At 40.6% G+C, this 7,501-nt stretch overlaps 1 long non-coding RNA gene across 1 annotated transcript; it reads right to left on the bottom strand.

The window, feature by feature from the left end:
* Nucleotides 1–1,983: 1,983 nt before the first annotated feature.
* LOC309380816 lies at nt 1,984–6,222 on the bottom strand. The gene is made up of 2 exons (XR_014173157.1): nt 6,156–6,222; nt 1,984–2,239 (listed from the first exon to the last, which is right to left on the bottom strand). It is a non-coding gene; the product is annotated as an uncharacterized lncRNA (long non-coding RNA).
* Nucleotides 6,223–7,501: the final 1,279 nt, after the last annotated feature.

Genomic DNA, 7,501 nt, shown 5'->3' with positions numbered 1-7,501 from the left:
CTTAACCTGAAACTGTTCTTAACCTGAAGCACCACTTTAGCTAATGGGGCCTCCTGCTGCCGCCGCGCCGCCAGAGCATGATTTCTGTTCTCATCCTGAAGCAAAGTTCTTAACCTGAGGTAATATTTCTGGGTTAGCGTAGTGTGTAACCTGAAGCGTATGTAACCGGAGGTACCACTGTACTCCAGGGGAGCAATGAAATTCTTCAGCAGTTCAGGAGGAGCTCAAAAATTTAAAAAACCTAGCCCAAAACTGTTTTCTGAGACACTTCAGGTAGTCCCTAACCTTAACCACCATACATTACTAGTTATTTAGCAAAAATACCGTGGCAACTTCAGAAAACCTTTGTTGGGAAGAACTTTGAAAACAGAAAAAGGCTGAATTGGAACCAAAAGAACGGATCAGTAAATATTGGGTAAATATTAGCTATGACTAGATCTTAACTTTATGATCCTATTTTTCCTTCCAAGGGCTGCCCTGTACCAAGTCAAATCAATAGTTTGGTTTGCCTTCTCTCCAATGTGAGCTTTTTAAAAAGCTGCTGTTACCCACTGAACTGAAAACCTTTCCATATACAAGGTTCCTGCTTTTTTAAAAAGCCGCACCTTTCTTCATGATAGCCTCACTAGACTATTTGCAGCTTTTCTGTTCAGGTAACTTAAAAAGATTGATTCCGATTGCAGTCTAATTTGAAAATGGCCAAATGAATATAATATAATAATATAAACAGAACTGGGGGTGGGGGTGGGGTGAAGGTTAACAATGCATGCCTACTCAGCATTAAGCCATACTGAGCTCAATAAAATTTACTCCCAGAGAGGTGTGTATAGGATTGCACTGTTTGCCTTAAGTGAGTATAGGATTGCTGCCTAAATTCCACTTCATTAACCAAATTAAATTATACGCACAAAGGTAAAGTTTGTAAGGATAAAATAGGGGAAAGTGAGGTACTTTCCCCTCAGCTCCTGAAGAAGGGAAGGTTAATACAGTTGGTTATACCGTAGTGGTGATAACACCAAGGTTGCAGGTTCGATCCCCGTATGGGACAGCTACATATTCCTGCATTGCAGAGGGGTGGACTGGATGATCCTCAGGGTCCCTTCCAACTCTACCATTCTATGAAATAATGTGATCAATATATGATTACACACTGTACCAGCATATTAAAAAAAATGTGAATTTAATGTATATTATCTAGGGAGCTGATCCTGCAAATGCTAATTCTAGTGTACTATAATTGAACTCACAGCATTACACACATTCTGCCCTGGAAGTTCCTAATCTTGTTAAAAGGTAAAGGGACCCCTGACCGTTAGGTCCAGTTGTGGCGACTCTGGGGTAGCGGCACTCATCTCACTTTACTGGCCGAGGGAGCCGGCGTACAGCTTCCGGGTCATGTGGCCAGCATGACTAAGCTGTTTACCTTCCCGCCAGAGCGGTACCTATTTATCTACTTGCACTTTGATGGGTTGGCAGGAGCAGGGACCGAGCAACGGGAGCTTACCACGTCGCGGGGATTCGAACCGCCAACCTTCTGATTGGCAAGCCCTAGGCTCTGTGGTTTAACCCACAGCGCCACGTGCATCCCATTAATCTTGTTATGAACATCCTAATTGAAAAGTTGAAAGGAAATAACACCAGCCAGCTTTCTTAAGGCACTCTATTCTTAGTGTAATGTGATTGAAATCTTTTGCCAGTGTGCCAATTTGTTGTTTATCACAAAAAACTAAAATAAAAAAAATGGCCATAGTTCTATTAGGATTATTTTTTTTATTTGCTTTTGTCTTCTCTGCCTGCCACATATCAGTATGAAAAGAAAGTGATATTTTTTTAAAAAATTATACATTTGGAGGATAGAAATGGCATGAATGGAATTTGACAATGGAAGCTTGGTTTGTGTTAACAGGAACATAATATCTTATCTGTTTATTGGGTTTTCAAGGTAAATTATAACTGTTCCAAAAGAAAAAGAGACAACATAAATCAATTTTCCAGTAATGCTACTACTATATAATTAGAAAAAGAAAAAGGATTGTCACATTTACATTTTTCTTGCCTTGCTCCTGTTCTGTTAACATCAGAATGACAGTAAGAATTCTAATAAGTGAAGCTCCCAATTAAATTCACCCAAGACAAGAAAAGCAGCACCAACTGAATTTCTGCCTGCCATTAAAGAAACTGGAACCCTGCAAGAAGAAAAGTGGCTCAGCTGTGCTTTCTCCACTTCCTGCCTGCTTACCTGTGGAGTCACAAAAGAGAAAAAGACAACTTATAGCTGCTTCTGGTATACTCACAGTGTTTTTATCAAAGAGAGGGGGAGGATCTGTGGGATAAACATATCCCATATATAAGCATCTCATATAAGCCACATGCTTATTGCGCAAAGGGGTTAATGCCATAGAGTAAGCTGTCATGCCAGGCTTAGGTATATCACTTCCCTTACCTTGGGAAGACCTAGGCAATCAAGCCTCTTGTTGCCCCTCATTCTACCTGAGAAGCTTAACATGTGAAGAGGTTTGAGCTGGTTGCTCCAGCGAAGCTGCATGGCTCTCACAAGCCTCTTTTGAGTTCTTATACCAATAATCTAAGAACTTTTACTACTTTATAACTAAGCTAAGTTTTACTGCCTGTGCAACTTTTCTGACCAATCTGTGGAAAAGCACACGAAGTGGACCTTTGGAGAGTTTGTAAGTAAACCATTTTTAAAAAAACTTAACAAATGTGTAGTCTTTTCCTGTGCTAGGGGAAGAGGAAAAGTTGGAACTCACCCGGAAGGGCATATTTTAAAGGTCTAGTAGCCTATCTTTCCACAAATTTTGTGATTTGATTTTAAATCTCTGCAGAGATTCTCTCACGAAAGAGTACTTATGCCAAAGCTGGATCTTGGCATCAAGAAACTCTCTATTTTTTCGCACCAACAAGAACTGCACAGAAAACCAAATGACACAGAGTTTCCTATAGCTGCGTCCATTAGGCCGCAAGGTTATCTGTGCCTAATGTTGTGGGAGACTTAAGCAAATTAAACATACTTCAAAAAGGAAAAGATGGCAGCACTGATGCCCTTCTGACCCACTTTATGTCAGGTGGTGACTCAGCTGTGGGTTGCCATCTACCTGTTGAAAACAAGTGGCACAGTGTGTCCAGGAAAAGGCATCTAACCCTTCACCTGAAATACTTTCCACAATTACAGTTTTAACACCCAAGTGTGGAAATGGACTTATAGGAATCTGCCTTGAAGGCATGAAGACAACTTCTTGCATGCATAAACTCCAGCTTCTCCCATCAGCAAATTTTATTGTTATTTTAGAGCGTTTGAAATGATAGATTTCCACTTTCCTTTTTCATACATACGGTAATTATTATGCGGACCAATAATGTTCCCTGAAGGAAAACCGCATATGAAAAGAACAGAGGTGGGGGTGGGGAAACTGGAACAACAGATGTCTTTCATCTATAGCTGACAATTATCTGAAGATTGGAGAACAGCAATTTTATAGCTGAAAGACTTTTCAGCTCACATTGCTGCAGGGCACACTGCTATAGCACCCCATACAGCATAAAATCCAGACCCCATTTCACAGACTATTGTACCCCAAGGCTACCATATGAGTCTTGGATGTTTTCATGTATTGGATTAACATGACCATGCAATGTAAGCACAGCAAGGAATGAAACTTAGAAGAGGAACTGCACCGAGTTTCTGGGATTCTGCAGACAAAATTCTGTGAAACGCTCTTTAACATGTGCCAGTTATGGGAACAAGTCTTTTCTGAGGTGAAGTGGATCATCCAGATTGTTTATCATGAGCGCAAACCATAATTTTCTATTCTCATCCTTAACCCGCAATAAGAAAGCATGCAGTATAATGCAGGGTCACGTTGCAACAATTCAGACCAGATGTTCCTGCTGTAATCTATACTAGCCCAACCATGGGCAGAGTGCTTGTGTGATGGACGTTCATCTGAAAATTTCATTTTAAAAAAAGAAAAAAGTAATTATGTTCTATATGCAGCTGTTTAAATAGATGCTTTGACTACACAGCTTATTTTTTTCATTAGCTATAGATACATGGATACCTTACAGAATCCCTCATTCACTTATTGTCAGGCTATGTTTCAGTTCACTCTGTTTCCCCCTGAACTAGATTTATCTCATATTTAGTACAGAAAAAGAAAATGAGCCAAAATATGTGTCCAGTTAGTAGATATCTTTGGGTCCAGGACTGTTAACAGCAGAGTGAGAGTCACAAGAACAAGAGCAGGAATCTCCTCAACAAAAATAGAGAGTTGACATCCTTGGCAGGACCAAAGCCACTGTCAGGTCAGTTGCTGAACTGGGTCAACACCAGTTGGACACAGCCCAGCAATTAATGGGGTTCTCTTTGGCTGCATAAGCTTTTCCTTCCTCTCTGTGAATTCGAACAATAAGACCCTATATTAAGGTTACCAGACATTCCCATTTCCCGGGGACAGTCCCCGGATTTACAAATCAGTCCCCATACAAAATCCATTGAAGTTGAAAAGTGTCCCCGGATTCACTGAAAAAAATCTGGTAACCTTACCCTATATAGACATGTAAATGAATCTGCTCAGAGTAGATAATGTGCTCATGTAACTGTGCACCTTCAAGTATCTGAGCCATGAGACCAATGTATATGCATGTTTATTTCTGATTTCATGATTCTTTGGATATTGGAAATGGAAAAAAAATGTTCAGAGGTCTGTGGTTTGTGGTTGCAGCAGTTACAGAAATTAGTGCCTTCAGGTTCTTAGAAACCCAAGGAAGGGTAACTGAAGTACTCCTAGAGAAGTTTATTTTGGTTTTCAATTGGTTAAAACCCACATTTTTGTTTGACAGGTCTAATTGGCACACATTTTTAGTTTTTATCACTAGGCTAGACATTGGATCACTCCTTTTCAATTAAGTATATGAAGTGCTTTGAAGATTAAAAGCACTGTGTATGTATTATTGTAATTATATGAAGAGACGAAGCCATTATATCAGTCATTATGGTCTGTAAAGCAATAAAGCTGCAGAAGCTTCTAAGAGTCTATATGTAATTCTAGTAGTCTGGTTGTCCAAGTCTACCACTTTTAACCTTATGACTTACTGTGGAGCTCATTAGAATCATCCTGAATAAAATAAAATAGAACTCTCTTCACATTAGGCATCGTCATTTGAAACTGCATTATCTGATGTAGCTGTTTGCCTTCCATATCTATGTCTTTACACTAATATGTTTCAATGCAACTATAAATAGCTGCCTAGTTTATCTGAAGTTCTCATTATCCAAATGTTTGGGCCATCTTTGAGGGCACCAGGTTATAGCAGTATGCTCTGTTTATGAATTAAATATCCTGAAAAGTTGCCTTTAGAAAAGCTGGAGACATACTAAATTTGTGTGGGTATGTCTCCTTCCCATTTGGTATGCCTGCCTTTAATTATGTCTAGGAATTCATCTGCAGTGTAAACACTGGAGTGCAAAAAAAGGAAAAAAAGAAGACAATGAGCATATTTGAGGGGAAAAAACGATTACATCCTGTTACATTTTTAGACGACGATAGTATTCTGAACTTTTCCTTTTTGCTGGCTCATCAGTTAAGTTGTAGTCAAAGAAATTCTTGTGAGTCCTTGTTCTGCCTTATTTCTAAGGCTTGGGTTTGGAAAAAACTCCCAAGGAATAAAAATAAACCAAATATAGACCATACAAAATAACATTTTAAATTAAAATGCCACCTACTCTTCATCTTTTCCATCATCTGTGGCAGAATAACCATTTCCATCTCAAACAAAAAATGGTTCCATTTCCAGAAGATAATCAACCAGATGTGTCTCTTAAGAGAAAGAGCTCTATGATTCTGGGACTTATGAGATTTTTGGAGGGCCAAAGAAGGTTTCTGGTGGGTGGTTGTATAATATTCCTGGGAAACCCCACTGTATCCCTTTTCATTGTTTGTGGCTGCTTCCTCTTGTTCCTCTCCTGGATCCTGTTTTCTTTCTCCCCCACTGTGCGAACTTAATCTATTAGGGATCCTGTGGCAAATGAATTTATATCCCCAAGCTATGTAACCAATCACATTTGGCTACTTAGCAGTGTCGCTGAGGGCAAATGAAGCAGTACTGACGTCACCCAGGAGGGAGGAGGGAAAACATACCATGTCGAGGCAGCAGGCTGGTGCTCCTCCCGGACTCTGTCCTGTGGTGGTTTTATTGCCCGGCTGCACAATACAGAGTGACAAGAATGGTCATGTTGCTTAGTTGCCTCAGCGATGCCAGGAAACATTTTTTGCCTTGTGCCGAGCTGTGAGGATGGGCAATAAAACTGCCACAGTGGAGTTTGGGAACACAGGGTTGCCTTGACAACACAGGGTCCCATTCTCTGTGCTCCATACAGCAGCCGAACATTTTCACCCTGGTTTATGACCCGTTCCAAAACTTCTATATGGGGATGACTTTTGCAGGGAGCAAAGGCGTTATCAAAATGCACCATTTGGGGTTCAGCTGTAGGGGCAGTCACCACGAATACTTACCTTATCCATGACAGCACTTGTTTTAGGGAACTTTACCACAATGCTGCTGGCCAAAGATATTTTGCTGCTGGGCGTGAAGTCCAAATTCTTCTTCTGCTAGGGCCGACACTTTAAAAATACTTTTCACAGCATCTATTTTCTACTCGCACCTATTGCTCCCTCATTGTGCTGCTTGAACCAAGACGCTTTACCCTCCGGCATGGCAGGGCTGGTCCTGGGTTACTGGGTAGAGGGCAAGGCAGACACGAAATAACCTTAGCAATTTTTGTGATGGCTGTGGCTGAACAAAAAAAAATGTAGAGTCAGATTAAGACCATTAGAAGCCCATAGCACTTAAAAGTTTTTGGTGCCCCCATACATATCTAATTCAAAACAACAATTCTTTATTGTGGTCCAAATAAAATAGAAATAAATTTTCATCCCTCCCCCCAAATGAAACAAAACCTACAGTAAGATGGATGTATACTTCCATTTTATTTATTTTTGCAACTGGTGGCTAATCTGGTAGTGGGGATGGGAAGGATCAGTGCTCTGAGCAGCATAGGATGGTAGAAGGCTGCCATTTTAATTTCCAATGATGCTCCCAGCAATGCTATGACATGGGGGGAAGTTAAAATGGCAGCTAGACCCAGTCTCCCCATGCAGCTTACAACAATTTTAAAAAGAGGGTTCCGGTTAATGGTGAGACCTGCCAGGTCACTGGGCTCTTGACAGCTGCCCGAGAATACCAAGAGTTGATGCCAACCCTGACAGTAGTCACAGCCTATTAAATTCACAGTTTGCAAATACAAGTACCGGTGCTTTTGCGTGTGAAAATACCAAGGGCTCATTTTCTCTCAGCTTCTCCTCTCCAAGTGGCTGAAGTAGCAGCTGTTGTGCAAATGGTGTTTATTCCTTATACCACAGTATTCCTCCAAGCTTTCCCATTTCTTTTACAGGCCACAGAAATCTCACTTTCCTGTTTTTCACTG

Source organism: Podarcis melisellensis (assembly GCF_964234715.1).
Source record: "Podarcis melisellensis genome assembly, chromosome: 11".
Classification (NCBI taxonomy): domain Eukaryota; kingdom Metazoa; phylum Chordata; class Lepidosauria; order Squamata; family Lacertidae; genus Podarcis; species Podarcis melisellensis.
This window is presented reverse-complemented; position numbering and strand designations above follow the sequence as displayed.